Source organism: Carassius carassius, chromosome 3, assembly GCF_963082965.1.
Source record: "Carassius carassius chromosome 3, fCarCar2.1, whole genome shotgun sequence".
In the NCBI taxonomy this organism is placed as follows: Eukaryota; Metazoa; Chordata; class Actinopteri; order Cypriniformes; family Cyprinidae; genus Carassius; species Carassius carassius.
This window is the reverse complement of record NC_081757.1, coordinates 2,694,237-2,716,464: the sequence shown is the minus strand read 5'-3', so window position 1 is coordinate 2,716,464 and position 22,228 is coordinate 2,694,237. Positions and strand designations below refer to the sequence as shown.

Genomic DNA, 22,228 nt, shown 5'->3' with positions numbered 1-22,228 from the left:
TTATTTCTAGCAAAAACTCTGCAAACAGTAAGATGATCCTTTTCATCTCCAGCATTTACTAATTATTACTGATCTATACTCATCTGGCAAAGAGCACGGATCTGAAAACAGAGACCAGTAACTGGTAGCCTAATCATTTTTTTAAGTAAAGCCATTAAGTTTTTAACTATTAACTATTTTTGTGTGAACTGTCCCTTTAAGGTAATATTTTATATCCTCCACCAGGGAGCGGTCATGTAACGCCAAGCAATTTCTTCTATCAGGCATAGACCTTAAATTAAAATACGTTGTAGCTTATTTGACTTAAAATATAAGATATAAAAATAATTGTAGTATTTATAATTTTGAATAAATATTTTTAAATAAAATACTGTTAGCAGAGTAACTCACGCAGACAACAGGATTACTGTTTCACATCAACCAGTTTTGTTCAGACTGGCGCACTTTTATTTAAACAGAAACATGTGCATTCATTCAGTCACTGATTAGGTCACATGACATATACTCTGCAATATGATTGCCTGGTTCAAGGAAAATAAATAAAAGGTAAACAAACCAAATATAAATGAGAGCACAATATTTATAAATCTCAACACCCCCACTTGCTCTCACATTTTTATTTCAACATTTCCAGTTCATCATCTCAATAAAAGTACAAAATTCATACACCAAACATAAATGAGTTAAATTTCATTAACTTGAGCTTTGTTGCTGGTTTTGTTAGCACATCTGCAACCATATCACCAGTTGGACAGTATTCCAGACTAATTCTGCCCTCCTTTATCACAGATCTCACAAAATGGTACTTAATGTCCACATGTTTACATCGTTGTCTATACACAGGATTTTTTGCTAAAGCAATGGCACCCTGATTGTCCTCATACACTCTCGATTCATATTTCTGAGAATGGACTTCTTAGTTTAATATACACTACAACAGCGTAACATACGAGGTAATAGGCATTGGCCACCACAAGGCTTATTTCTCTATTGCGTGCGCAATTTTCAGGAATATTCATCATTCATTTCGAAAAACAACTTTCGTACCTGGGTGCGCCACAGAGACGATGGTGACGTGTGTTGTGATTGTAGTCCCTTTATTAGACCACTAGATGGCAGTCGTATAAAACAAACACATTTGTCTCTGAGTTGGATCACACCACTAGGTGGCAGTGATATGAAGCATAAAGATAGACGTCCCTGGGTGGGCTCGAACCACCAACCTTTCGGTTAACAGCCGAACGCGCTAACCGATTGCGCCACAGAGACAGCGTTGCACCCCTTCGTGACGTCATAGCTATTTATTCGTTATTTTACGCGCATAATAAGATGTGAAAAGCGTTGCGCCCAACGTGGGGCTCGAACCCACGACCCTGAGATTAAGAGTCTCATGCTCTACCGACTGAGCTAGCCGGGCTTGCAACACAGTTATTAAATGGTTAAAAAAAACTATAATCAAAAAACTAAAATCAAAGCTGTAATAGCTTGTTGACGAACCAGATTTGACAAAGATCCACTGCATATTTGTGTTTGCACTGTGAAGAGCGACAAAGGATTTTATTTCAAATGTGTTATTGCAGAGTTCAGTGATGTAGATCACAGACATAGACGTTAGTTGATTTCTTTAACGCAATGTCCAATCAGATGTGTTTAAATTGCAAAATCACCATAAATCTCACCCCGCAGACAATTTCATTGGTTAAAGTAAGGGTGTGGGTTAGGGTTTGAGGTAAAGATTGGTTAGACCATTGCAGCATTTAAGAAGAATCAACTCACTGGTCGAAACTCTTTCTAAAAAATTTTAATGGACAAAACTTTGTTGGATCACACAGCTAGATGGCAGTGATATGAAGCATAAAGATAGACGTCCCTGGGTGGGCTCGAACCACCAACCTTTCGGTTAACAGCCGAACGCGCTAACCGATTGCGCCACAGAGACAGCGTTGCACCCCTTGGTGACGTCATAGCTATTTATTCGTTATGTTTTTTGTTTTTTTAAGATGTGAAAAGCATTGCGCCCAACGTGGGGCTCGAACCCACGACCCTGAGATTAAGAGTCTCATGCTCTACCGACTGAGCTAGCCGGGCTAGCAACACAGTTATTGAATGGTTAAAAAAAAAAAAAAAAAAAAAAAAAAAAAAAAAAAAAACTATTATCAAAAAACTAAAATCAAATTTGTAATAGCTTGTTGACGAAACAGATTTGACAAAGATCCACTGCATATTTGTGTTTGCACTGTGAAGAGTGACAAAGGATTTTATTTCAAATGTGTTATTGCAGAGTTCAGTGATGTAGATCACAGACATAGACATTTGTTGATTTCTTTAACGCAATGTCCAATCAGATGTGTTTAAGTTGCAAAATCCCCATAAATCTCACCCTGCAGACAATGGCATTTAAGAAGAATCAACTATCAAAATAAATAAAAAAATAAAAATAATTTAATTGTGCATTGTGCCAGTTAAAATGCATTTACAAAATAAAAAAAGGAAAGAAAAACGAGAAGGGAGATTTACCTTGTAAACAACAAACACATTGTAACCAAATTGGTTAATTAATGCTATTATAGTTCCAGCAATGATTCTGACTGAAATCCAAAAGCTGTTCGTCCCTGGGTGGGCTCGAACCATCAACCTTACAGTTAACAGCCCGTCTCTGGATCAGGATCGGCTGTCAATGCGAGATTGGACAACAGCCAATCACTGAGCTCGTGCTCCACTGCGAGATTGGACGCGTTATGAATGATTGAAACGCCTTTAGTCTGTCTCCACTCCGTCTCGAATCGCGCTCACGGAAAACGCTTGAGAAACGTCTCTTCCGTGGCTCTGTACGCTTTCAAGGTTTTGTTTTTTTTTTTTCTTTTCTTTTGTTTTTTCTCCAGCAAGAGACTGTATGACATTCACGTTATGTGATTTGACATATTTTTACGTAGAAAGGCCGACAGCGCACCGCATTAACTGACATAAATATTCATGTTTTTTTAAATAACTTTTGAAAGTTTAAAAGAAGTGAAGAGTGAAGACTATGCAGTTTTTTAATTGTACACTTTATACAAATGTAGTATTTTCTTAGTAATTACATGATAAACATGTAACTGTAAAACTTATTTTTGAACATTCTGCCTGTCATGCTGTAGCTATGGAAGCTGCTCTCTTGAAGAACTCTCTGCCTGTTCTTCAACTTGGCGCTCAATGGGCTGAATTAAGCACGTACATTGCTTACGGTCATTTTTAACCAGAACATCATTTCCACTATAAATGGTAGGCATACTGCATTGATTGACTTTTAGCTCCACAAATCAAAGCTGTAATAGCTTGTTGAGGAAACAGATTTGGCAAAGATCCACTGCATATTTGTGTTTGCACTGTGAAGAGTGACAAATGTTTTTATTTCAAATGTGTTATTGCAGAGTTCAGTGATGTAGCCAATCACAGACATAGACATTTGTTGATTTCTTTAACGCAATGTCCAATCAGATGTGTTTAAGTTGCAAAATCCCCATAAATCTCACCCCGCAGACAATTTCATTGGTTAAAGTAAGGGTGTGGGTTAGGGTTTGAGGTAAAGATTGGTTAGACCATTGCAGCATTTAAGAAGAATCAATTCACTGGTCGAAACTCTTTCTAAAAAATTTTAATGGACAAAACTTTGTTGGATCACACAGCTAGATGACAGTGATATGAAGCATAAAGATAGACGTCCCTGGGTGGGCTCGAACCACCAACCTTTCGGTTAACAGCCGAACGCGCTAACCGATTGCGCCACAGAGACAGCGTTGCGCCCCTTGGTGACGTCATAGCTATTTATTCGTTATGTTGCGCCTCAAACAATAAGATGTGAAAAGCATTGCGCCCAACGTGGGGCTCGAACACACGACCCTGAGATTAAGAGTCTCATGCTCTACCGACTGAAACCATGAAATTTATGTTTTAGCCAATCGGCGCTCGTATCGCAACCGCGAATTGGCCAATCAGCGCTCGTATCGTAACCGCGAATTAGCCAATCAGCGCTCGTATCGCAACCGTGATTCCGCCCAGTAACAACAAGAAATTGACCAATCAGCGCTCGTTCCTCAACCGTGATTCTTCATAGTAACAAGTTATCAACAACAATTGATAACGTCAAGAACCCCCGGAGACTTGCGGATCACGGCTGAAGAAGAAGATAACGGTCATCGATTAATTTCTAACCAACATTTGCAATGTAAGTGAATCTTTTATCAATAAAAAAGTAACACTTACAACACTGGTGCACAAATATCCATTATTTTATACTTAACGAATGCACAGATAATCATGAGTTAAAGTAAACGAATGAAGGACTAACTTAAACCATTAATTAATGATTACTACATCAGCAACTAATAAACATTCTATATGTTTCATAGATAAATTAATAAATACAATTTTATTAGTTAAATTTACTTTAATGTATTAGTTCCTTAATAACATTATATTAACTAATGACGTAAATGTATATTTTAATTACTACAGTGGCCAAAGCTATTTACTTCAACTTCCAGTTGTCAGCTTTAATTAATCATTAGCTAATGATTTTCAAAGGAATCATTTTATGACTTTACATGTTGAGGTAAAGAGCTATTAACCAATTGTTAATATGTTATTGTGGTTATGGATTTTTTTTTAATTAGTCATGTACCTCAACAAGTAAAGTTAAAGTAATAACATAATGATATCTTTACAAATTATTATCTAATGATTCATTAATGATATAATTTTACACTGTTAGTTAATATAATATGTTATTAAGGAATGGATACATTATGACACATTTAACTAATAACAACAATTTATTGATTTCTTTATCTATGAATCATGTGAATATTTGTATTCACTGATGCTATCAAAAGTTCCTAAATTATCTTTCATTTTTAATTATTTTTTTCATTTTTAATTATTTTTAATTATTTCATTTAAATTATCTTTCTTTTCATTTCGCAGGGTTTACAATTTTTTTTAATATATATACATATATCTGAAACTAGCTGAAATATCACCTACAACTTTTTTTGTTTAGTAACCTGACACCTTCATGACTAGCTTATCTTGGTTATAACATAAATTATTAGTTGTGATTTACGTTTAATTCTGAATATATATTAGGTTGCTTAGTATGTTACATTGGAATAATTCATTTAGCAGAAACAAAGCAATCATTTTTTATATCGGTAAAATCATTTTGTATCAATATGTTGTGTCAAACAATTTGTCTTTTACTGTACTTTAGTAAGTAGCCATGTAATAAGCGGGATAATATGCAGTCATTATTGTGAATAAAATCTGACAGGCTGACTAACAACACCCTGTAATAATTCCACAACACAGTAATCCAGTAGAGACCTGATTTATTGATATGACATTTTAACATCAATCTAAAAACAAAACAAAGAAAGAAAACATAACTATGGGCAGATATTATCAATGAACATTTAGACAACACAAAGCAAAACAGACTAGGAAAGGGAAAATAAAAATAAGATCACACAATGAAAACAATCTTACATTAATAATATGTATCCTGTTGTAATTTGCAGGTGTTTCGTTGGGGCTCATAGTCCTGCACAGTGGCCTGACTTCAACCGAGTGGTGGAGGCCATTTTCACAAGGCTCTGTGCTCTCTACCCAAACGTGGTGCGCTGTGACGGAGTGAGGGTGTCCCGCTTCACTGTGGTAGCATGTGCTCACAAGTACATCCAAGAGTGCATCCTCACCAATGCTAAGGTGATGAGTGAGACCACAATCCAGCTCCCAGAAGTGAACGCTGCAACAGTCACACAATGGTGAGTAAATAAGCATTGTCACCGCTAAGCCTAAACTTAAGCAGCTAAGGGCTGATGTTACACGGCAACTTTTTTTAAAATAATAAACAGTAAACCAAAAATGTTTACCACAGTAGTAAACTTTTTACATATCAGTGTAAAAATATAATAAATATCAAACCAAAACAAACATTTGCAGTGCAATTTTGACATCAGACTAAGAAAATAATAAATAGTAAACCAAGACAAACATTTACCACAGTAGTGCAATTTTGACATGTTAGCCAAAAAAAGTAAATCAAAACAAAAATGGACCACAGTAGTGCAATTATGACATATTCGCCCCTAAAAAAATAGTAAATCAAATATACCAAAACCAAAATAATGATAATAATAAAAACATAAACATACCATATATATATAATGGTATCAAATATTTTTCCAACAGAGGCATGCAGCAGAGGAAACACACAGTAATTACACATTTTAGAGAAAGCTGTCATTGTTGGAGACTTGTAAATTTCACTATAAAGCAAACATTAAGTTACCAAATAAAAATATCACGTGCTGAAATAGCAGTTTTAAGAAGCTGGAGGGTTGCCATTTCCCTTTTTTCTTCATCTATAACCTCGTTCCTGCAGCACAGCCCTCCAGTCACCATATGATTGAGTCTCAGACTCTTTGCAGAACCAGTTGCCAAAGTACTGAAGATGTGATGGTGGCTTTCTCTCTTTGTTACACTTTCTGAAAAGAATGATGTCTGTCTTCTTCACATATTTTCTTGTGACAGTTCCAGTGCGCTCCCTCTCCAGTTTTCTCTTTCTGTATTGCTGAGTTGAGTAAGGAACATCTTGACCGGATATCTGTGTCTGAGCTGATGGTTGCAAAGCTGAAGGTAATGGGAGGTTGAAGAACATCACCTGTGAGGTACCTGTAGAGGATGGCGCTTAAGTGCCTTTCACTGTAGGAAGCTGCACAGATGGTAAAATGAAAGGGAGAGAGATGAGTAGTGCTGATGCAATGACAGGAAGGCCTTGATGTGATGTTGGAGCCTGGGAGATGGCCTGGGGTTGCGACATCCCCTTAAGTTTTGCCTTCCCAGCAGTGTTTGGTGGCAGGATAAAAAGGTGAGGCTCAGCCAAATTGCCTGGATACAGAGTTGGTCCTTTCTGCATAGCTGCAGGAAGCGTCTCGGGTCCTGCCATGGGTGCGTCTGGGGCTTGGATACCCTGCTTCAAAATCTCTTGTTCCTGTGACTTGCCACGCCTGCTGAACCTGGGAAACATAAAACAACCAACATTAATAAACATTTAAGCAATACAAAAGATCAACTACTATTTGTCATGACTATGACGCAGCAGCATGACACAGCTGAGATTACATACATTACATACATTAGCAGTCGTCTAATGTATTACTGCTTTTGTGAAATGGCTACTTTATTGAGATTAACATTGTATTATGAATTATTGATTCTTGATTCTTGCAGTCTGCTGAAGACAGCTGATCCATGTCATAAATCTTATCTTTCATAATGAAGAAGAAAACAGATGTTGAACTCTTGTTGATTTGTTTCTAGACCTGCAAAGCAGCCATGGTTACATTAAGGCTGATTATACAAAAAATTTTGAGAATTGTTTCTTGGGTACGTTCCCCACTGAGAATGGGTAACAAATTTCAATCTGGATACTTCAGATCAATCTTGCGCTCTGTGTCTTACCTGGTTGCCTGTTGATGGCAATATTAACCAAAGTTGCCCAGCAGCATTGATCAAAAAAAGTTGCCGTGTAACATCAGCCCATAGCTGCTTTAAGTTTAGGCTTAGCGGTGACAATGCTTATTTACTCACCATTGTGTGACTGTTGCAGCGTTCACTTCTGGGAGCTGGATTGTGGTCTCACTCATCACAACATGCTACCACAGTGAAGCGGGACACCCTCACTCCGTCACAGCGCACCACGTTTGGGTAGAGAGCACAGAGCCTTGTGAAAATGGCCTCCACCACTCGGTTGAAGTCAGGCCACTGTGCAGGACTATGAGCCCCAACGAAACACCTGCAAATTACAACAGGATACATATTATTAATGTAAGATTGTTTTCATTGTGTGATCTTATTTTTATTTTCCCTTTCCTAGTCTGTTTTGCTTTGTGTTGTCTAAATGTTCATTGATAATATCTGCCCATAGTTATGTTTTCTTTCTTTGTTTTGTTTTTAGATTGATGTTAAAATGTCATATCAATAAATCAGGTCTCTACTGGATTACTGTGTTGTGGAATTATTACAGGGTGTTGTTAGTCAGCCTGTCAGATTTTATTCACAATAATGACTGCATATTATCCCGCTTATTACATGGCTACTTACTAAAGTACAGTAAAAGACAAATTGTTTGACACAACATATTGATACAAAATGATTTTACCGATATAAAAAATGATTGCTTTGTTTCTGCTAAATGAATTATTCCAATGTAACATACTAAGCAACCTAATATATATTCAGAATTAAACGTAAATCACAACTAATAATTTATGTTATAACCAAGATAAGCTAGTCATGAAGGTGTCAGGTTACTAAACAAAAAAAGTTGTAGGTGATATTTCAGCTAGTTTCAGATATATGTATATATATTAAAAAAAATTGTAAACCCTGCGAAATGAAAAGAAAGATAATTTAAATGAAATAATTAAAAATAATTAAAAATGAAAAAAATAATTAAAAATGAAAGATAATTTAGGAACTTTTGATAGCATCAGTGAATACAAATATTCACATGATTCATAGATAAAGAAATCAATAAATTGTTGTTATTAGTTAAATGTGTCATAATGTATCCATTCCTTAATAACATATTATATTAACTAACAGTGTAAAATTATATCATTAATGAATCATTAGATAATAATTTGTAAAGATATCATTATGTTATTACTTTAACTTTACTTGTTGAGGTACATGACTAATTAAAAAAAAATCCATAACCACAATAACATATTAACAATTGGTTAATAGCTCTTTACCTCAACATGTAAAGTCATAAAATGATTCCTTTGAAAATCATTAGCTAATGATTAATTAAAGCTGACAACTGGAAGTTGAAGTAAATAGCTTTGGCCACTGTAGTAATTAAAATATACATTTACGTCATTAGTTAATATAATGTTATTAAGGAACTAATACATTAAAGTAAATTTAACTAATAAAATTGTATTTATTAATTTATCTATGAAACATATAGAATGTTTATTAGTTGCTGATGTAGTAATCATTAATTAATGGTTTAAGTTAGTCCTTCATTCGTTTACTTTAACTCATGATTATCTGTGCATTCGTTAAGTATAAAATAATGGATATTTGTGCACCAGTGTTGTAAGTGTTACTTTTTTATTGATAAAAGATTCACTTACATTGCAAATGTTGGTTAGAAATTAATCGATGACCGTTATCTTCTTCTTCAGCCGTGATCCGCAAGTCTCCGGGGGTTCTTGACGTTATCAATTGTTGTTGATAACTTGTTACTATGAAGAATCACGGTTGAGGAACGAGCGCTGATTGGTCAATTTCTTGTTGTTACTGGGCGGAATCACGGTTGCGATACGAGCGCTGATTGGCTAATTCGCGGTTACGATACGAGCGCTGATTGGCCAATTCGCGGTTGCGATACGAGCGCCGATTGGCTAAAACATAAATTTCATGGTTGCAGCCGGGAACGTGATTGGCTGTCATAACAAAGAATAACCACGATCTACAGGTGACATGGAGCGCCACTGGGCTTGCAACACAGTTAATAAAATGTTAAAATTAAAAAAACACTACACTCCTAAGGAACACTTTGATGTTACTCAAACTTATTATATATAACGTACGTCTACATTTCTACTAATGCACTTAAACATCCAAATTAATGCTATAGCGTTCATTATTCATACTAACTTTACTTTGCCTTACTTGTTTGCAATTATTGCTACCTGAGACCCAGACATACAAACATAATTGATAAAAGTTGTAAAAGGAAAAGTAATCTGTCCTAGCAGTGAAAAAATCTTGTAAAGATTAGATCTTTTATATCCTAAAGTCATAGTCGCCTACACATTTAACAAGTTACAGCAAATGCATAGGCTACACACTCGCCTCTACTTTCAAATGTCGTACAATATATTTCTCAGAACTTCTTCAATTACAGTCACCAATTAACTGTATTTTGTGGGTTAAACAACAATAAACTACCAGATAATATCAAAGTGATGAAAAACACCGTATTGGTGAAAGTGCAGACGATACAAACTGGTCTCAAACGGGTTTTGAAACCACTAAAGCAGCAGCAAAGATGCATGCACTGACCTGATGGATATATTTAAGAGAAAGTGAAAGAGACATGGTCTGCCTTCAGACTAAATATGAGTTCTTAATCGATTGCCATTTCACAGCTAATTAAGCACGTAAATTGCTTACGGTCATTTTTAACCAGAACATCATTTCTACTGTAAATGGTAGGCATACTGCATTGATTTACTTTTAGCTCCACCAATCAAAGCTGTAATAGCTTGTTGAGGAAACATATTTGGCAAAGATCCACTGCATATTTGTGTTTGCACTGTGAAGAGCGACAAAGGATTTTATTTCAAATGTGTTATTGTAGAGTTCATTGATGTTCTTAAACACAATGTCCAATCAGATGTGTTTAAGTTGTAAAATCACCATAAATCTCACCCCGGAGACAATTTCATTGGTGAAAGTAAGGATGTGGGTTAGGGTTAGAGGTAAAGACTGGTTATAGCATTGGAGCATTTATGAAGAATCAACTATCAAAATCAAAAAAGTTATTTAATTGTGCATCGTGCCAGTTAAAATGCATTTCCAAAAAAAAAAAAAAAAAAAAAAAAGGAAAGAAAAACGAGAAGGGATTTATCTTGTGAACAACAAACACATGGTAACCATATTGGTTAATTAATGCTATTATAGTTCTAGCAATCATTCTGACTGAAATCAAAAAGTTGTTCGTCCCTGGGTGTGCTCGAACCATCAACCTTACGGTTAACAGCCCGTCTCTGGATCAGGATCGGCTGTCAATGCGAGATTGGACAACAGCCAATCACTGAGCTCGTGCTCCACTGCGAGATTGGACGAGTTATGAATGATTGAAACGCCTTTAGTCTGTCTCCACTCCGTCTCGAATCGCGCTCACGGAAAGCGCTTGAGAAACGTCTCTTCCGTGGCTCTGTACGCTTTCAAGGTTTTTTTTTTTGTCTCCAGCAAGAGACTGAATGACATCCACGTTACGTGATTTGACAGATGTTTACGTAGAAAAGGCGACAGCGCACCGCATAAACTGAAATAAATATTCATGTTTTTTTTGTTTTTTTACTTTTGAAAATTTAAAAAGAAACAGTTCATACCTGAGAGTGAAGACTATAGTTTTTTAATTGTACACTTTATACAACATATGTAGTATTTTCTTTGTAATTTAATTCTTTATTCTCAGTTTAATAAAAATATAAAACAACAATAATTATACTGAGATTTGTTTGTTGCTGTGAAAAAATCTGGAAAAATATTGTGAAATTTCTGATATCCTTAAATGATATTTTGGATATATCGCCCACCCATAATTGGTCATATATTTTATGTCTCTTATTTCTTTCTAACAATCACTAATGCTAACCTAACATCACGTACATTCATTTAATTATTTTAAAGAAGAATTTTGCATGAAATACATGTTTTTTCCATGTTATGTCCCGTTATGGACAAGGTTCATGAACTCACGACCAAAGAGGTCATTTTTGAACATTCTGTCATGCTATGGCTATAGAGCATCACAGTCCCGCCCACAGTCGGTGCCGGAAGTAAAAATTCAATACAATTTCTGCATTGACATTTGGGAAATAAGCCATAAAAACGTAACCATACATGGTAGACTTAAAACCAGCTACGGCTGTACTAAGCGATAGTATATGCTCATATAAACGCCAAAAGTTCATGGGGCACTAACCTTGTTTTGAGATAAATGCCTTTTATTCGCGATGTCTTGGATAAGTACTTCATTACCCACAATCCTGAACAATCCCACAGTGATGCATCTGATTGGTGGAACTCGTGGAACTGTCTGGTTAAACCCCGCGAAGGTCCGTGAAGACTGAAGATCATTAATGAAAAAATAAAATTAAAACCTGTGTTGCGTTTTTGCACGGTAGACTTATCAGTGCAATCACGAGCTCCTTTGCTGCCATGATGGCTTTTTTCAAGGAGGAAAACAAGTGTTCTAAGGGGTGAAAAACACTTTAGATAGGGTCATGTAACGTTAGTTGAGTGTAGCGTGTCCGAGGGTCAGCTTGTGGGTTTAGTAAGGGCCAGCATGAGGGACAAGACCTACAAAGTTTTGGTGAGTTTTGCAGGGAGGTTGGTAACGTTAGTTAGCATTATCGTCCACTTTAGCTAGGCTACTGTAGCCTTCATACGGTATGATTCATATCAAGCATTTTATGATGCCACTGTCAAAACAATATTTAGCCTAGGCAAACCTTTTTGTGCATTTACTGAACATTTGTGTAATGGCAACGACACGTGTTGACTACTGAGCGGTGATTTCAGTCAGGTACAAAGCACTGCACCATGTTGCTGACGTTATCGTTAACCGCTTTCAAACACGCACACAATATATAAAAGACACAATGATAAATATAAAAATCAATACCCAATACCTATATAAAACACTATTTATTTACACGATTAATACTGAAAGAACTGGTATAACTGCACATTCACTATATAAAATAAAATTCACTGGAGGAAATTCCGCGTTTGCGCGGCCGTTGTTAGATTTGGAAGTCACTCAAAAGGCTCGTTCAGTGTTGCCAGACTGGAAATGTCCAAGTATCCAAGCCGTAGCTGGTTATCCTCAGACATGCTCTAAAACTCTTTAGATACGGATTTTTCCGAAAGTCAGTGGGAGAAATGAATGGGAAATTTACTTCCGGCACCAAAGCTCTCTCGGGCTGTGGGCGGGACTGTGATGCTCTATATACAGTCGGCCTCTAGTCATAGCTGGGGGCGTGGCGAGGGCGGAGTCGGCGTGGAGGAAAACACTGCGAACATCATGTGTATTTGAATGACAAAAATGCACATATTGAGCGCTCATTCCCAGAGACGCATAGAACAATTGTAGTCTCTTTTAACTTTAATATTCATATAAACTAGTCCATATCGATATTTGATTAATTTTACAGTAGATGTATTCATTCAAAAATAGCCAAATTCCGTGACGTTCTGCTTTATACAGCAAGTTCTATTTTTGACTGGATTCCGCAATTCAATCATTCGCAAACACAGACGAGGTGAATTTATGAATGAAAGTTGTTATGTGTCCTCACGCTTTTTTAAGTGGGTATACGGAAATCCTTGGCCTTTTCTAGTGGTATCACGTAGACTACACCTCTTAGCAGACGCATTTTCATACGAGTTTGGGTTCGACCAGGGGCGAAGCCATCATTTCAGAAGTGATGGGGACAGGAATGAGATATATAAATATATAACATTACAATACAACACAACATTTATGTAATCTATATAACCTTACCAGTCAACAGTTTTTGAACAGTAAGATTTTTAATGTTTTATAAATTCTCTTCTGCTCACCAGACCAGCATTTATTTGATCCAAAGTACAGCATGAACAGTAATGTAATAGTTTTACTGCTTTCTATTTGAATGTCTTTTAAAATGTAATTTATTTCTGTGATCAAAGCTCAATTTTTAGCATTTAGCATCTGAAATTAAAAGCTGTTATAACATACTATATCATTCAAAAGCTAGAATTTTACTTTTTTGAAAAAGAGATTATAGAAAGTAATACTTTTATTTAGAAAGGATGCTTTAAATTGTTTAAAAGTGATGATAAAGACATTTATAATGTTACAAAATATTTATATTTTAGATAAATGCTGTTCTTCTGAACTCTCTATTTATCACAGAAACCAGAAAAAATATACTTGGCCTTTTTCAACACCATCATAATAAATGTTTTTTGAGCAGCAAATCAGAATATCAGAATGATTTCGAAGGACTGTGTGACTGGAGTAATGATGCTTAAAATGTAGCTTTGAAATCACAATAAATTATATTTTAAAATATATTCAAATAGAAAACCATTAATTTAAATGGCCTTGTGAAAATATTTCAAAAGGTTAAAGTTTTGCTGTACTTTGTATCAAATAAATGCAGGCTTGGTGGATAGAACAGACTTCTTTAAAAAACTAACAATCTTACTTTTTAAAAAGTGGTAGTGGCTATAGGCAACTTTAATTTTTCTCTAACTTCTAGCTTTTAATTGGCTTAGAAATCTCTAACTGCTTGACAATAACCAATAATAGGCTAATGATTTGTTTATATACTACAAACACTTTTTTCTACAATCACATAAAGCAGAATAGTTTCTATACTGTAATAAATGCTAGGCCTATGACAATTAGCACTGCATTATTCATATACCGTTGGTTACTTTATTTATTAGGCTACCTGGATATGACTTGAAAAACTAATAAACCACATCTTGTCCCAATCGAATGTCTTCGTGTTTCCAAATGTTTCTGGTGTCTGTGAAAATCATAGCCGGACGCTGTTGTCCATATTAGGAAATTCCTGGTTACGACTTTCTGCGCGAGAGCGCCCTCCGGCTTCGAGTATGAATGAAACACACTCTGCAGGAGAGTTTAGCGCTCCGGGATGTTCATCTCGCCTTCTGGGTCCGAAAAAAACATCAGGTCATGTGCAGACTATCCTGCATTTTTGAATTTAAATCTAGATTTATTCATATCAGCTCTAGAAAACACACTTGCCCGAAAAAGTGTGGGGGACGAATATACGTGATATTAAAAGTGGGGGGGACACGTGTCCCCTGCGTAATCTACGCCCCTGGGTTCGACACTAGGCTAACGTTACATAATTTTGCTTCAGGTAGAATGATAAGGCTAATTATATATGCATGCCACTTTCTGAAACAACCTAAGACAGTTTTGATAGCGTTGATAATGAACACAATGTTAACGTAGCCTGTCTGTGATGAATGCCGACTACATACACATGCTTAGTCTTGGGATTTCCACAACTTCCCTTGATCATCCTCACACCTTGTAGCCATTCTGTCATCCTTTCCGGCTCTGTATGTTTATTAGGAAGGATGTAGAACTTCAATTCATAATTTGTTAGTTTATTGGAGGTACAGAAAACGACACAACAAGTCTTCGGCATGATTGTCCCTTGTATTTCAAATGGCGCCATGGCAATGTTTTTCCCCACGGGCTAAATTCACATTCCCGGGGCGGGGGCGTTCCCAGACCAACCATCTGTATCTATGGAAGCTGTTCTCTTGAAGAACTCTAATAGAGGTCTTCACAGTGCACCCGAGACCCGTCGACCCGGGACCCGACCCGGAACCCGTACGGGTCCGGGTCTATATTTTAAATGATCAGCCGGGTCCGGGTCGGGTCCAAATCTATTACTTCGGGTCACGGGTCTGTTTAACATTGTGTGTAATACCCGTGCGATCGGAGTCATCGGACTCGGAGAACACCTGTCCGTGATCAGACATTGCTTGTGTTTTTTGTAACTTGCAACTTGTAAAATTAGGAAAAGAACAGAGTGAGCAAAAAAAAAAAAAACACCGATCTGTCTCTCTTTGCCGTTAGAAGCAGAGCGCGCAGAATGCAAGTGCATGCACGGTAATAATCGCAGACTTGACACACTCATATTTAATATATTTCAAATCAGCAACAAAATCGGAGGTGAACTCTCACATGAATGTTTTCTATGACGCTCAAATTGCGTTAAATCATATTTTAGGATGATCCAGCTAACACGCATGTGCAGTCTCGAGCGCGTGTCATGTTTCTATGGCAACCAGTGAGGGACAAACCGCGGTTTACATTTTCTCCCATTTTTATAATAATATAAATAAACCGTTTAATCTTAAAGTTTTAGTGGTCATATTCAGACTCGACGCAGAGCAGAGAGCACAGAGATGATAGCGTAAGCGGCCATGGCACTGAAGGAGCTTTCGTTATTATAGTTCAAAAGGGCAAACAGTCGAAGTTATTATGCAAATTAATCTCGAGTTAGAATGTACAAGTGCACAGTTGCATTTGTCATCCGTCACCGTGACATCAAGTGGAACTTTGAAGCTGAAATAATGAGTTGATTAAGCTTGGACTTGGAATAACGAGTGGAATAACATGGATAACTTTCTTGTCTGAGGATTATAATGCATCACAGTCAGTCAGGTACAAGGACGAGAGACTACGGCTCCTTAAATTAAGATATAGGTTTTTTTTCTCGCAACATGTTTATTGACTTGTAATAGCAATTTAAAGTGGAATATGTGACAATCGGGTCCAGTCGGGTCTGTGTCTTCACGACGGGTTCGGGTCCAGCTTTCAAATAATACATGGGTCCAGGTCGGGTCCAGGTAGGCATTTCTCGGATCTACACGGGTCCGGGTCCAGCTTTTGAAATATTAGACGGGTCCGGGTCGGTTCGGTGTAGGACATTACGGGTCTCTTTCGGGTTCAGGCATGAATTTTTGGACCCGTGAAGACCTCTACTCTCTGCCTGTTCTTAAAACATTATAAATTAAACATTGTTTCTAGTTCATCTCAAATAAAATATGCTATATAAATAAATGTTCTCCATGAGAGCAGAGCCCAAAGCTTGTGGCCAGTGGTGTTTGGACCCAAGTCTGAACCTCTGCTTCATGATGTATACGGGAATACCCGAATACTTCCGTCCCAACGGAAGGGAAAGATTTTATTCTATCGCATTATTCCAAGCAACGAGGCCGCCCCGGGGCACGAAATTCGCAGGCTAGGAGGGAGTAGTGATGCTGGGTGTAACTAAAAAGGTGCCATTGTCAGGTGAGTCTCATATCGCATAATCTTATTAACTGTTTATCTCCTGAACTGCAACTTTCTTTACCACGCTATTCAGGTCCAATCCCGTCATTCAGTCAATTTCAATGGTTAAGGCAAGGTGTGGGGTAGGGGTTAGCATTTTTTTGTTGCATAGTTTAGGAAACACTTCACAACCAATAAAAACGTAAGAATCAGCTGTGGGGCGGAGTTTGCACTGAAGTGGATTGGGGGAAAATGTGCATGCATATCATGCACCTGTCTCTCAATGGGAGGAAGCCACGCCCTATTTTGGAGCCCCCACCCCGTTTTGGAGTTCCCGCCCCTATTTGGAGAGCTCCAGGCTGCAGTTATACCCTTCTCTGTAAATTGCTTATGGTCATTTTTAACCAGAACACCATTTCCACTATAAATGGTAGGCATACTGCATTGATTTTTTAAGCTCCACCAATCAAAACTGTAATAGCTTGCTGACGAAACAGATTTGGCAAAGATCCACTGCATATTTGTGTTTGCACTGTGAAGAGTGACAAATGTTTTTATTTCAAATGTGTTATTGCAGAGTTCAGTGATGTAGCCAATCACAGACATAGACATTTGTTGATTTCTTTAACGCAATGTCCAATCAGATGTGTTTAAGTTGCAAAATCCCCATAAATCTCACCCCTGCAGACAATTTCATTGGTTAAAGTAAGGGTGTGGGTTAGGATTAGAGGTAAAGACTGGTTATAGCATTGCAGTATTTAAGAAGAATAAACTCACTGGTCGAAACGTCTTTCTGAAAAAGTTTAATAGACAAAACTAAAAGTGAGTTGTAAAAATGACATGACCTTTTTACAGTGTGTGATATAAACCAATTTACCAACTTTGTGCAGTTTAAATTACATTTGAAAATATTTTAAAAGGCATTTAAATAAATAAATAAGAATGCAAGTCTATGGCTCACAGCCTCTTTTCATCCACAACTTTTCAGGAAACATCTGTTTTAGTCTTACAATCAGAGTTAGGTGCTCCTATGCTTGTTAATCATCTATCAGTTCCCACTGATTTTAGGAATAAATTATGGGTAGGGTTAGGTTTAGGGGTAGGGATTGGGTTAAGTCTATATTTTTGGACAATAATGTTGATCCAGGATCATCAAAAGATGTTGATCTAGGGTTAGTCTTAATCGGCAAAATCATGGGGCTTGGGCCCACAACCCTGAGTTTAAGAGTTTTATGCTCTATCAACTGACCTAGTAGGGCGGACAGCCAAGTGTCCAGGACCTCCTGAGCTCCACAACTAGATTAGATTATTTAAGAATTCAGTATCTTATATATGCAGCAGGCTGTGAACCAGATGTAGGATCCAGGAACTGACTATAGACAATATAGGCTAACTCAACTGTACAGGCCTTTAAAGCACATAGAAAACCAAGTGAAAGTAAAACCGGTCTGCCGTTGTATAACAGTCTTAGTCTTCCAAATGATTCATCAATTTGTTTAAGAATGTTCACATTTTTCAAGTCATTTACAAACATAGATTAGGTTTTATTTGAATTTGGAAAACAAGACAGATTATCCTTGGCTAACTGCTTTGGTCAGTCTATTTCTTAAGACTGAAGCTATGTCCCAAATAACGCACTCATACAGGTTGTACTCATGCACTATGTACTCAACCATGTAGTGTATGAATTATACAAACCTGATTACAAAATAGTTGGGACACTGTACAAATTGTGAGTACAAAAGGAATGGAATAATTTACAAATCTCATAAACTTATTTTATTCACAATAGAATATAGATAACATATCAAACGCTGAAAGTGAGACATTTTGAAATGTCATGCCCAATATTGGCTCATTTTGGATTTCATGAGAGCTACACATTCCAAAAAAGTTGGGACAGGTCGGAAAAGTTAAATGTACATATAAGGAACAGCTGGAGGACCAATTTGCAACTTATTAGGTCAATTGGCAACATGATTGGGTATAAAAAGAGCCTCTCAGAGTGACAGTGTCTCTCAGAAGTCAAGATGGGCAGAGGATCACCAATTCCCCAAATGCTGTGGCGAAAAATATAATGGAGCAATATCAGAAAGGAGTTTCTCAGAGAAAAATTGCTAAGAGTTTGAAGTTATCATCATCTACAGTGCATAATATCATCCATAGATTCAGAGAATCTGGAACAATCTCTGTGCGTAAGGGTCAAGGCCGGAAAATCATCCTGGATTCCCGTGATCTTCGGCCCTTATAGATGGCACTGCATCACATACAGGAATGCTAATGGAAATCACAACATGGGCTCAGGAATACTTCCAGAAAACATTGTCGTGAACACAATCCATCGTGCCATTCACCGTTGTTGGCTGAAACTCTATAGGTAAAAAAAGAAGCCATATCTAAACATGATCCACAAGCGCAGCCGTTTTCTCTGGGCCAAGGCTCATTTAAAATGAACTGTGGCGAAGTGGAAAATTGTTCTGTGGTCAGACAAATCAAAATTTGAAGTTCTTTTTGGAAAACTGAGACGCCATGTCATCTGGACTAAAGAGGACAAGGACAACCCAAGTTGTTATCAGCGCTCAGTTCAGAAGCCTGCATCTCTGATGGTATGGGGTTGCATGAGTGCGTGTGGCATGGGCAGCTTACACATCTGGAAAGGCACCATCAATGCTGAAAGGTATATCCAAGTTCTAGAACAACATATGCTCCCATCCAGACGTCGTCTCTTTCAGGGAAGACCTTGCATTTTCCAACATGACAATGCCAGACCACATACTGCATCAATTACAACATCATAGCTGCGTAGAAGAAGGATCCGGGTACTGAAATGGCCAGCCTGCAGTCCAGATCTTTCACCCATAGACAACATTTGGTGAATCATAAAGAGGAAGATGCGACAAAGACCTAAGACAGTTGAGCAACTAGAAGCCTGTATTGGACAAGAATGGGACAACATTTCTTTTCCTAAACTTGAGCAACTTGTCTCCTCAGTCCCCAGACGTTTGCAGACTGTTATAAAAAGAAGAGAGGATGCCACACAGTGGTAAACATGGCCTTGTCCCAACTTTTTTGAGATGTGTTGATGCCATGAAATTCAAAATCAACTTATTTTTCCCTTAAAATTATACATTTTCACAGTTTAAACATTTGATGATAACTATGTTGTATTCTGAATAAAATATTGAAATCTGAAACTTCCACATCATTGCATTCTGTTTTTATTCACAATTTGTACAGTGTCCCAACTTTCTTACCAAAGGACTGTCATGGACTGTCATGCCCTCCCAGTTAAACAGGTTGAATAATGTTTTGGAGTTTCTGTTGTATTTTAATAAAGTAAAAATGCATGTTATTTGACAACTGCGTATGGGGGCATGTATATCTTTATATCAAACATCGAGAGCATCTGAAACCGGAATTATTGATTTCGCTAAATAAATGACATCTTTATCATGTTGACATTGTAAGTATTTAAATTAAATACTTTATGTTGTTTTTACTTCTAGTAAATACAAGTCAACCACCTAAAGCTGACAATTAACATTTAACATGGAACATTAAAGATTGTTAATATAAGAACACGACAAAAAGGATCAATATTATGGTACAGAAGCAAGAGGCTGTGATGTATTAAAATTAAAATAGCTACTGCATTTTCTGGAGGTGAAGCATGCACACATGCTTATGTAAAAGCTGCATTATTTGGAAACTACTTCATTACAATTACAACTAAAATTTTGGCCTGTTCCTCAGACAAACGTGTAGATTGAATACAATTAAAATCACATCATATTGGACAGACTACTCCTGTAAGACATTTATGTGTAATCTGCATGAATAAAACTTACTAGAAATACAAACACGTGACTTGTTTGCTTAGGGATCTAGTGTTGGCTCCAGAGGTGTTTTTATTAGAGCAAAAAGCTAGGGAATTTCTGAGGGAATGCATGTGGGTGGGTGGCTAATAAGAGAAAGAAAGCAAAAGTAAGATGCAGTGTGAATATATTGAGCAGTTGTAAAGAAGTGAGCGTTAAAAGCCAAGTGTGGAAACAACTGACAAGACATGGATATTATATTCAGATATTCCACTGCTCTGGTAAGTTACTCCAATTGTATTTTGAAAATTTGCAGTATTCTTTGTACTGGATTTAACTATGGTTAAATGTGTTAAACAGCACAAACAGAGTAAAAAGCATGATCAGATAAGCTGAAAATGTTAACATTTTACCTGTTATTTTAAGATTTATTTTCAAAGGAAAGTGTAGAGAGGTCAGGAAGCAAGATCTGACATCATATTATCATTTTACAAAAGTCATAACACTTTAGATTATGGATCACTTGTTAACTATTAGCGTTTCCCTCAATAAACTCCTAATAACTTTAATAATATTGATATTAATAAGGTAGTGGTCAAATATGGTCATGTAGAATAAGGCATTAATATGAGCTTTTTAAGTACTATTAAAAATCCAGTATGTTCGTAATATGCTTGCTACTAAGCAACTAGTTAAAAGTGAACAGTATTAAAAATGACAGAGTATGAAAACCATATTTAAACATCTTCAAACTTATAGCAATTACAGTATAATAAGGAAAAATAAATACAGGTTGCATGCACAAGGTGTGGGAATGTGTAGAATTTATTGAACACTACTACAATTGGGGTTATGTGTAAAAACATTCTGTAACTTTATAATGTGCTTTAAAGGTGCAGAAGATCTACTCTGTCTTCTGGTGGACCGAGCCATCTGATAGCGGAAATGAAAGTATGGTGAACATCTAGCTTATCCAGTTCATCCACTTGTAACTCATTGTGTTTAGACGTTGTTTTGTACATATGTAACTGGGCGACAGAAATGTGAGACATGTGGATCCATATGGATGCCTTTATTTAAAGACATGGTCATGAAACAGGCATGAGTCGATACACAGCAAACAGTAATAGAAGAGGCAAGACGAAGAGTAATCCAAAGGCTAACATGGGTCTGGGATCAGGCAAACAAAGTACAGAGAGCTAGGCAAAAGAAGAATCCAAGACAGGCAGAAGATCAGGAAACAGACAATCAGGCACAAAACTTGACGTGTATCCCTCAACTAGAAAAAACTCGGAAATGTCTCCGTAACGTTGCTATCACAGATGAGGCGATAAGTGCAAACAATACTCATCAGTGAGAGAGAGAGGAAGTCCATGGCCTATGTAGGGTGTGTGATGCAGCTCTGTGTGTGTGTGTGTGTGTGTGTGTGTGTGTGTGTGTGTGTGTGTGTGTGTGTGTGTGTGTGTGTGCAATGGATTCTGGGATATGTAGTCCAGGATGACATGCAACAGCTTGTGTAGTTTGAGAGTCAGTGTAATGGAAGGGTGGCATTGGACAGAAGTCCATGGACAGGATTAGTGACAAAATACACAGTTAAATGTTTAGAGACACTTAACTGAATTTGTTCTCGTATTTGTTATCAACATCTTTTGATCTTTTGATTTTGAATAGCAGTGCATGGAATCATTCACTAATTTATTGCAGTCTGAAACTTTAATATAATATTAAAGTTAGTCAACATGAAACCCTTCTT

General features: G+C 36.9%; 5 non-coding genes across 5 annotated transcripts; all 5 read right to left on the bottom strand.

Annotated features, from left to right (window-relative positions):
- Window positions 1–1,195: 1,195 nt before the first annotated feature.
- trnan-guu (transfer RNA asparagine (anticodon GUU)) lies at window positions 1,196–1,269 on the bottom strand. Its single transcript has one exon. It is a non-coding gene; the product is annotated as a tRNA-Asn (tRNA).
- A 75-nt stretch (window positions 1,270–1,344) lies between these two features.
- On the bottom strand, window positions 1,345–1,417 carry trnak-cuu (transfer RNA lysine (anticodon CUU)). Its single transcript has one exon. It is a non-coding gene; the product is annotated as a tRNA-Lys (tRNA).
- A 448-nt stretch (window positions 1,418–1,865) lies between these two features.
- trnan-guu (transfer RNA asparagine (anticodon GUU)) lies at window positions 1,866–1,939 on the bottom strand. Its single transcript has one exon. It is a non-coding gene; the product is annotated as a tRNA-Asn (tRNA).
- A 76-nt stretch (window positions 1,940–2,015) lies between these two features.
- trnak-cuu (transfer RNA lysine (anticodon CUU)) lies at window positions 2,016–2,088 on the bottom strand. Its single transcript has one exon. It is a non-coding gene; the product is annotated as a tRNA-Lys (tRNA).
- A 1,610-nt stretch (window positions 2,089–3,698) lies between these two features.
- On the bottom strand, window positions 3,699–3,772 carry trnan-guu (transfer RNA asparagine (anticodon GUU)). The gene has a single exon. It is a non-coding gene; the product is annotated as a tRNA-Asn (tRNA).
- Window positions 3,773–22,228: the final 18,456 nt, after the last annotated feature.